This window comes from Prionailurus bengalensis, chromosome D1 (assembly GCF_016509475.1).
Source record: "Prionailurus bengalensis isolate Pbe53 chromosome D1, Fcat_Pben_1.1_paternal_pri, whole genome shotgun sequence".
Lineage (NCBI taxonomy): Eukaryota > Metazoa > Chordata > Mammalia > Carnivora > Felidae > Prionailurus > Prionailurus bengalensis.
In genome coordinates, this window is record NC_057346.1 from 42,434,659 (window position 1) to 42,445,742 (window position 11,084).

Below are 11,084 nucleotides of genomic sequence, written 5' to 3' on the forward strand. Positions count from 1 at the left end.
AATTTCCCAGCTATAAAGAGCTCCCCTCACTAGAAAAGGAAGACTGAAGTAAGTGATCAGCTTCCCAGATGTTCAGGGTACCACATGAAGGTCTGTTTAGTTTAGGAAAATCTGAGAATGGTAGAGATGGCTAGGCCCGAGGAAGAAAAGCAGGGACTACCAATAGTGGTCATATAGTGGGAGCTATGGAGTTTCACAGTGACCTGCTCTGCAGCCAGCTGGGCAAATTTTGCCACTTCCATGGCCAGCAGCTTCCATGGAACCCCTATAGATTTTACCAACTTTTGTCCCAAGGGCATTCACATTTGCTGAAACCAGCCATCTGAATCCCTCCCTGTTGTGTGTCCCTTTCCCCCCATGAGCACCCAGGCCTCTGCATCTGCATGGGTACAATATGCTACTTTCAGTCCCTCCCACTGACCCCACTGCCATGTGTATATGGGACCAATGCAGCAATGCACTTGCATGCCATCAGCCTGACACTGAGCATCCTGCTTTACTCAGCTTACCAATTTAAATGTTAATTTCATCCAAGAACACATGCATAAACATATTCGTTGTCAGCGTAGAATATTTGACCACATATCTGGGCACCCAATGGTCCAAGTCAAATTGCCACATAAAATTCACCATCACAGTGCCTGTGAAAAGATAATGCAAAATAAAAATAACACAACAAGGGCAAGCAACCTGACTGGATTGAGTGCCCTAGTTTTTTGTTTTTATTTTTATTTTTTTTTTACTGCTTATTCCCTGAAAGTAGGATTTAAGTCTTGTTTGCCCTTCTATCATTAGAACCTTATATGGGTCCTGGCACATTAAGTGCTCAAAAGTTCTATTTAAAAAGATGTTATAGGGGAGCCTGACTGGCTCAGTTGGTTAAGCATCTGACTTCAGCTCAGGTCATTATCTCACAGTCTGTGGGTTGGAGCCCCGTTTCGGGCTCTGTACTGACGCTCAGTGTCTAGAGTCTGCTGCAGATTGTGTGTCTTCCAGTCTCTCTGCCCCTCCCACCCCTGCTCATGCGCGCTCTCTCTTTCTCTCTCTCTCTCTCTCTCAAAAATAAATTAACATTAAAAAATTTTTTTTCAAAGATGTTATAAAATGGCTTGGCATCCTAATTTGTATATAAAAAATGTGACTTCTCTGAAATAAGGTCATATAGTACATAGACTTAGATGTAAAGATAACAGCTACAAAGACTATAGTCAAAAATGAAACAGAGGTAGGTAAGATTTGGAAAAATTTTAAGGGAATTAAAACTCATCTCAAATATTGAGAAGGCTCAAACAAGTATAATCTATACATAAATTTTATGTATAAATTATATAAATTAAAAATATTAAAATACTGAAAATGTTTGAATTTTCTTCTAATTAGTTGAGAGATACACAATCTTAATATAGGCAAAGAGTATATAGAATTGTCAGTAATAGCAAAACACAGCGTTAATCCTGGATAGTTACTGTTAATAAGGCTACAGATTTAATAAAAAGTCAGGAATTATAAGATATATAATGTGGGAATAATCTGGTAGTAATGAGTGTTTCTGATTTCAAAGTTTCTTAAAGATTCTGAAGTGGGTGTACAAGTAAAAGTTCTAAATTCCTCACTTAGTCAATTTAGAATGCTAGATCAGAATACCATAGACTATGTGGCATATAAACGACCAATATTAATTTCTCATGGTTCGGAAGGCTGAGAAGTCCAAGATCAAGACACTGGTAGATTGGCGTCAGGTGAGAATTCACTTTGTGGTTCATGGATGTCTTTCTCCTCACATATATACTCATAGGGCAAAAGGGTTGAAAAAGCTCTTTGGAGGCTTTTTTTTTTTATAGGGGGCACTAATTCATTCATGGATACTCCATCTTTATAATCTAATCACCTCTGAAAAGTGGTGATCACTATCACTTTGAGGGTTAGAATTCAAGTATGAATTTTGGAGGGATTTTCAGTCCATACTAAGAGTCAAGAAATACGATTCAAATATTGACTTCAATAAATTTAAGGTAGCATTTACAATCCTTATCTCATACTGGGATATCATTGTTCTGAGGGAAATTCCAATGTGATTCACGGGACGTCTCATATAAAGATGATCTGGGAGCACCTGGGTGGTTCAATCAGAAGGGCATGCAATTCTTGATCTCAGGGACTGTGAGTTTGAGCCCACATTGGGTGTAGAGATTACTTAAAAATAAAATCTTAAAAAAATTCTGCTTTCCAGGGATAACTTATGTGAAGTGTGCCATCATATTTCTGAGTGTTTGAAAGCTAGGTTATGAGAGGAAGTTTGTTTTGGAGGTAGAAATAGGAAATTTTTGCTAAAGAGTACTCAAACTGTATTCCATTTAACTCTTTAACCTTAGGCAAATTACTCAACCTCTTAAATCATCAGTTTTCTTAACTATAGAATGCAAAACAATAAATTACCTCATGAAACTGCATTGAGGAGCAAAGTACACAGTGTTTTTAGAACACTTGACATTAAACCTAGAACATTCAAAATGTTAGCCAAGTTGATGAAGATGGGGATGATGAAAGATAAGCAGTATTTCTCTGTTAAAACTTCCTTTGTGCTCATCCCTTCAGGTAGTTTTCTACCCATTTTGAGGTGGTTGTTTTGTGTGTGTGTGTGTGTGTGTGTTTAATTTTTTAAAATATTGGCCGTGGCTAGTTTCCTGGCTGTCCAATACCTGTTTTATGCGCTCTGTATCTGATTTCAAAGGGAGCAATGGATATTCATCCACCCCCCCCCACCCCCCCCCACACACACACTGGAAAGTACCTTCATTTCCTTTCCCTTCCTGGAAAACTGTAATTTCCTTTCTTTCCTGTTCTCTCTCCCTCTCTATGGGCCAGGGATATGGCTTATTTTCAATTCAGAGCATGCTTTGCTTCTGTTTCTCTTAAAATGATTGACAGATTTTCTCCCTTATGATTCTCCACCACGTGGGGAACGTAACATGATAGTTATGTTTTTGTTATTCTGTTCTTGTTTTATCTGTTTATATTGTGATACATTTAAAACTTGGTTTCATAAACTATTACAGGGTGTATGGATCCAGAAAAAAGTAAGGTGCGTGAAGTGAAATGTTAGCGTATTTGTGCGTGAAATGAAATGTTAGCGTATTTCATAGATTATGAGGTAGGTACTGAGACAACAATGTAACATTAATTTCATTGTAATTCTGTGATGACAGATGATAGTACTCCTATGATAAACAAGCTGTCTGAAGACATCTCCAAGATTCAATTTTCCTATCCAATAAATGAGGGTAACATTTTGCCAAGTAACCTTGGGGAATTGATGTGAGCATCTAATAAGGAAAGAAAAAGAAAGCTCTTTGAAAAGAATAAAGCACTTTTGTTGAGTTTGGGGAGTTGTTAATTATTGATGTTATTAAACCTAATTAGGAACTAACCTTAAATAATTTATCTAATTCTATAGATTATGTTCCTTGAAATCTCTACCATTCTCTCAACAGCTAGTATAATTTGTTTTATAACTGAAGCAACATTTTTTCACAGTATAATTTAAAATTCTTGCTATGAATAACGTTTTCTTTGAATACAAATTGGCCTTTGAAATCAAGGCTTAATATGAGTGATCTCTGCATGGGAATAGGCACTGTTTTAAATATTCATTTGAAAAACCATATGTAGTATTCAAACCTACCCACATTTTTACTTCCTAATTGATGAATTTTAAATGAAAATCTAATTTATTTTACCTATTAATGTGTGAACCTATAAAGATATATAGTGTATTTCTTGTATATAACTTTACAGATCCCGTAATAATGACAAATTCTTGAGGATTCCAAAAATGATAGAGTCTGCTTATACCATGTCTATTGATAATATGATTATTTTAAATTTATTTAGACTTTTTCCAAAAAAATGTAATTATCCATTTTTAAAGAATATATCTTTCAAGGTCAAGGGATGGGTATGCATACATACATATGTACACACATCATGTATATTAGATATTGATGTATATTGCTATATATATCAATACCAAATCATATTATATAGAACTTAAAATGTTCATAGTACCATTCCAAGTGTTTTATATCCTTAAATTATTTAAACCTATGCATTAAGATTATGATAAATGTATTTGAAGATGAGTCAACTAAGATTGAGGCCTCAAGTAGCAGGAACTCTGATTTCTAATGTGTGGGCTTTGTCTGGTAATGGTTTGTATGAGCATCATGCTGAAGCTAGATTTGGTAATATTGCAAGAATCTTGAGACTGGAACCAAAGGCTGATACCATTTTTGGAGAAATGTTCACTGTAACAGCAAGAAAAGTAGTAGGGGAAAACTGTCCTCCCCTACTTCTTCCTCTCAGTCACACTCTAGGGAAAAACTTGAGAGCCATCTGAAAACAGAAGTGCAACCTTGTATCATCCCAGCCCCAGCATAAGAGAACTGAGTATAAATTAATAACTTTGGAACTAGGAGACAACGGCTAAGAAACTGGCCCATTAGGGTAATGACTATAAGAATATTCTTTAAATGTTTGGTAGAATTCCCCTGGAAAGCCATCTGGCCCTGGACTCTTGTTTTTGGGAGATTTTTGATTAATAGTTTGATTTATTTACTGGTTATGGGTCTGTTCAAATTTTCTATTTCTTCCTGTTTCAGTTTTCGTAGTTTATGTTTCTAAGATTTGTCCATTTCTTCCAGATTGCCCATTTTATTGGCGTATAATTGCTGATAATATTCTCATGATTGTTTTTATTTCTGCTGTGTTGGTTGTGATCTCTCCTCTTTCATTCTTTTTTTATGTATTTGGGTCTTTTCTTTTTGAATGAACTGGCTAGTGGTTTATCAATTTTGTTAATTCTTTCAAGGAACAAGCTTCTTGTTTTGTTGCTCTGTTCTACAGTTTTTTGTTTTTTGTTTTTTGTTTTTTTGGTTTTGATAGCATTGATTTCTGCTCTAATTTTTATTATTTCCTGTCTTCTGCTGGTTTTGGGTTTTAATTTCCTGTTCTTTTTCCAGCTCTTTAAGGTGTGTGGTTAGGTTGTATATCTGAGACCTTTCTTCCTTCATTAGAAAGGCCTGAATTGCTATATACTTCCCTCTTATGACTGCCTTTGCTGCGTCCCAGAGGTTTTGGGCTGTGGTGTTATCATTTTCATTGGCTTCCATGTACTTTTTAATTTTCTCTAACTTCTTGGTTAGCCCATTCATTCTTTAGTAGGATGGTCTTTAGTCTCCAAGTATTTGTTACCTTTCCACATTTTTTCTTGTGGTTGATTTCAAGTTTCATAGTGTTGTGGTCTGAAAATATGCACAGTATGACCTCCATCTTTTTGTACTTGTTGAGGGCTGATTTGTGTCCCAGTCAGTATGTGATCTATTCTGAAGAACATTCCATGTGTACTGGAGAAGAATGTGTATTCTGCTTTAGGATGAAATGTTCTGTATATATCTGTTAAGTCCATCTGAGCCAGTGTGTCATTCAAAGCCATTGTTTCCATGTTAATTTTCTATTGATTGCTGTAAGTGGGATGTTGAAGTCCCCTACTATTATGGTATTATTATCAATGGGTTTCTTTATGTTTGTGATTGATTTATATTTGGTGCTTCCACAATTGGAGCAAAAAGTTTGTAATTGTTAGGACTTCTTGGTGGTTAGAACTCTTAATTATATACAATGCCATTCTTCATCTCTTGTTACAGTCTTTATTTTAAAGTGTAGATTGTCTGATATAAGTATGGCTACTCTGGCTTTCTTTTGGCAACCATTAGCATGGTAGATGGTTCTCCGTCCCCTTACTTTCAATCTGAAGGTGTTTTAGGTCTAAAGTGGGGCTCTTGTAAACAGCATATGGATGGATCTTGTTTTTTTATCCATTCTGTTACCCTATGTCTTTTGATTGGACCATTGAATCCGTTGACAGGAATTTATTTCCATTATGTTGCCTGTACAGTTGGAGAGTTTCTGGGCATAAAAACAGACACTCAGATCAATGGAACAGTATAGAGAACCCAGAAATTGACCCATAAACGTATGTCCAACTAATCTTTGACAAAGCAGAAAGAATATCCAATGAAATAAAGACAGTCTCTTCAGCAAGTGGTGCTGGGAAAATTGGACAGCACATTGCAGAAAAATGAACGAGGACCACTTTCTTCCACCATACACAAAAATAAAATGGATGAAAGACCTAAACATAAGACAGGAAGTCATCAAAATCCTCGAGGAGAAAGCAGGCAAAAACTGCTTTGATCTTGGCCACAGCAACTTCTTACTCAACATGTCTCCAGAGGCAAGGGAAACAAAAGCAAAAATGAACTACTGGGACCTTATCAAAACAAAAAGCTTCTGCACAGCGAAGGAAATAATCAGCAAAACTAAAAGGCAACCGACAGAATGGGAGAAGATATTTGCAAATGACATATCCGGTGAAAGGGTAGTATCCAAAATCTATAGAGAACTTATCAAACTCAACACCCCAAAAAACAAATAATCCAGTGAAGAAATGGGCAAAAGTCGTGAATATACACCTCTCTAAAGATATCCAGATGGCTAACAGACGCATGAAAAAATGCTCATCATCACTCATCATCAGGGAAATATAAATCAAAACACAATGAGATACTACCTCGCACCTGTCAGAATGGCTAACATTAACAACTCAGGCAACAACAGATGTTGGCGAGGATGCAGAGAAAGAGAGGATCTCTTTTGCAATGCTGATGGGAATGCAAACTGGTGCAGCCACTCTGGAAAACAATATGGAGGTTCCTCAAAATACTAAAAATAGAACTATGTTACGACCTGGCAATTGTACTACTAGTTATTTTTCCAAGGGATACAGATATGCTGTTTTGAAGGGGCACATGCACCCCAATGTTTATAGCAGCACTGTCAACAATAGCCAAAATATGGAAAGAGCCCAAGTATCCATCAATGGATGAATGGATAAAGAAGATGTGTTTTATGTACACAATGAAGTATTAGTCGGCAATCAAAAAGAATGAAATCTTGTCATTTGCAACTACATGGATGGAACTAGAGGGTATTATGGTAAGTGAAATTAGTCAGAGAAAGATAAAAATCATATGACTTCACCCATATGAGGACTTTAAGAGACAAAACAGATGAACATAAGGGAAGGGAAGCAAAAATATAAAAACAGGGAGGAGAACAAAACATATGAGGTTCTTAAATATGGAGAACAAACAGGGTTGCTGGTGGGGTTGTGGGAGGGTGGATGGGCTAAGTGGGTAAGGGGCATTAGGGAATCTACTCCTGAAATCCTTGCACTATATGCTAATTAACTTGGATATTAATTTAAAAATAAATAAATTATTTAAAAAAGATTATTAATGAATGCATAACTTGCAAGATAGCAAAATAAAAATTATATTAAAAATACTTGTGTATGTATATAAAGCACAGAGAAAAAAGGAGAAAAGGGGAGTAAAATGCAAACAGTAAGAAGAAGGATTAAAACCTAACATTGTAATTACCTGTTATTATTTAATTGGGCTATATTCATTTAACAGAGTAAGATGGTCAGGTTGGATTATAAAAATCCTAAACTATATATTTATTGCACATATATTATATGTAAACTACATATTGCATAATTTATTTTTTTATTTTTAAGCTTATTTATTTATTTAGGGGGGGGGGGGGCAGAGAGAGAGTGAGAGAGAGTGAGAGAGAGAGAGATTGAGAATCCCAAGCAGACTCCACCCTCTCAGTGAAGTGCCTGACATGGGTCTCTATCCCAGGGACCCAGAGATCATGACCTGAACTGAAATCTGATGCTTAACTGACTGAGCCACCCAGGTGCCTCCATATTGCGTATTTGAAGTATAAGGACATACAAGGATTGGAAGCAAAAGGATGGTGATATATATACACACACACACACACACATATATATATATATATATATACATGTATATATACGTGTATATATGTGTATATACGTGTATATATATACATGTATACATATATATACATATATACATATATATATGTATGTATATATACATACACACACACACACACACAACACACCACTAATATTAACCAAAAAACTCTATTGCAATATACTACAAGTGGAAATATATGTTAATAGATATTACTAGAAATAAAGCAGGCTGCATTTCATAATATTTCAGGATCTATACAATAGTTAAAAAAGTTCTAAATATTATGTGCCTTTATAACATTTAATCATATAAAAGAAAAATTAACAGAAAAGGGGGGAGTTAGAAAAACTTACAGAGTAGGAGATTTTAACATATATATTTCAATTTTGGATAGCTCAAGCAGATGGAAAGTCAAAGACCTACAGAAAATTTGAAGAGAATTAATACATTTAACTTACTTACAGAAAGTTCTAGGGGTACCTGGGTGGTTCATTCAGTTAAGCATCTGACTTTTTATTTCAGCTCAGGTCATGATCTTGTAGTTTGTAGGTTTAAGTCCTGCATCGGGCTCTGTGCTGACAGCATGGAGCCTGCTTGGGATTCTCCTTCTCCCTCTCTCTCTGCCTCTGCCTCTGCCTCTGTCTCTCTCTCTGCCTCTGCCTCTCTCCCTCTCTCTCACAATTTAGTTAAAAACTTTAAAAACTTAAAAAAAATTTTAAAAAGAACTACAAACAACTGAGAATATTTTTAAATGGTCTTTGAGTGATTATTAAATTGATGACAAGCCGTGTCATAAAACAATCTCAACAATTTTTTAATGAGTAAAATATATAGATTGTTTTCTGATAGAGTAAAATACAATCCAATACTCCAATAATCAAACATAACAAGAAAATCCTCAAATATTTTGAAATTTAACAATATGTACCTAGATGCTACAGAAGTCAAAGAAAAACTCTAATTGAAATTATATTTTGATCTGAATGAAAATAAAAATATCTAAAAGCTTGTGGGTTTGAACTGAAGTCATGTTTAAAGAGAAATCTGTAGCCATATAAAAGAAAAGACTGAAAGTGTATTACCTCAAGAATCTGGGAAAAAAATCACTTTAATCACCTAAACTTTATGAGGAAAGGGAATTAAGAAACCAGTGATACAGAAAACAAACCTATAATAGAGAATGTCAACAAATACGAAAGTTATTTGTTTAAAAAGACTTGTAACCTCTCATCAGGTTGTTCACAGATAAAAAAGTAGAAGAGGATAACGGGAAGAAAATGGTGACTTCACTAGAGATTCCAAAGCCTTTGAAGAGGTTAAGTAGAGTAATACTTTAAAACTTTAATTTGGCAAATATTTAAATTTGGATGAAATTGATGAATGGCTAGAAAAACACAGACTGTCAAAAATGGTCAAGAACGCTCTTAAAAAATGAGAATAAACTGAGGGTTGATGGGGGGTGGGAGGGAAGGCAGGGTGGGTGATGGGCACTGAGGAGGGCACCTGTTGGGATGAGCACTGGGCATTGTATGGAAACCAATTTGACAATAAATTTCATATTAAATAAAAAAAATAAAGGTTAAGAACAATTAAGAGATCTAAATATCTATTATAGCAATTGAATCTATACTTGTAAACATACCACAAAAGAGATCTCCAAGCCTAGATGGCTTCATAAATAAATTCTTTCAAACTTTTAAAGAGTAACATCAGTCTTACAAAAGTATTTTAGAAAATAGAAAAAAGGGGGGCGCCTGGGTGGCCCAGTTGGTTAAGCATCTGACTTCGGCTCAGGTCATGATCTCTTGGTCTGTGAGTTCGAGCCCCGCGTCGGGCTCTGTGCTGACAGCTCAGAGCCTGGAGCCTGCTTCAGATTCTGTGTCTCCCTCTCTCTCTGACCTTCGCCCGCTCATGCTCTGTCTCTGTCTCAAAAATAAATAAAACATTAAAAAAATTTTTTTAATAAAAAAGAAAATAGAAAAAAGAGAGAACACCTTAAAACTCATTTATTGAAGTTTTCAGGAAACTTATAAAGGTATTACAAGAAAGGAAATTATCTCATGAATTCTAAATTAAGTACTAACAAATCAAATTGAAGGAGTATAGTAAAAAGGATAATACATCCCAGCCACATTGTTTATTCCTGAAATAAAAGGATTTTTTTTAATATTCCCAAACCAATGTAGGGAACAGGATTATGGGAAGATGGCAGAATGGGAAACACTAGGGAACTATCTTCCCACCTAGACAACAATTACACTGGCAGAATATGTTACAATAATTTTGGAAGTCTGTAGTCTGTTGAAGCTTATGACTTATAGAAAAGACTTAGAGGCAAATTATGGTTAACAGCTACCAATACCCTACCACCAGCCACAGGGCAGGCAGCTGTGCACATGTTCTTGGAGCTGCTTGAAAACATAGCTTTTAAAGGAGCGAGGGTGGGCAAAAAGGACTCTGTCCTCCAAATACTGATGATCTGTTTTCTGATCGCTGATTGTTGCTTTTATCACAGCCTTCTTTGTGGACATAGGTTATCCTAAAGGAAAGAACTTATCAGTGAGTGAAATTGGTGAATAATACAGTAAGTGTATAGGAAACTACCAAACTATTTTGCACCTCATTATAGTATTTTACATAATCCCCAGCAAAGCATGAGTTTTCCTGTTGTACTACATCTTTGCCAATCTTAGCATTATTGTATTTTTATTTTAGTGTAAAGTGTAATTAATTGTGGCTTTAATTTGTATTTATTCTATAACTAATGATGATGGATATGCTTATTGAAAATATATTATAAATGTATTTTGTTTTTTGATAAGAGTTCATTTATACTTTTTAAAGGGTTGTGTTTTTTTCCTCCTGTTAGTGAACTCCTTCACTATGGATTGGATTTTTCTGTTTCTTTCCATGTCTAATTTTATGTTTACCAGACATTAATTATGACCTGATTTAGAGACACTATACCCATTGTCTTCCTCTGAAGGTTTCTGAGTTTTGTTGTATTAGGCAGTTCAATAACTTGCTGATTAGCTTACATTGTGTAATGTTGGTTCCAGCCTTTGTCAGGATAAATTTTCACTGTAACAGTCAGGACTCAAACTCCAGACTTGGTCTTTCCTTAGGTCCTCTGAGTTTGCCTTGAAGACTTATTAGGGTGGGCCTAGAGTA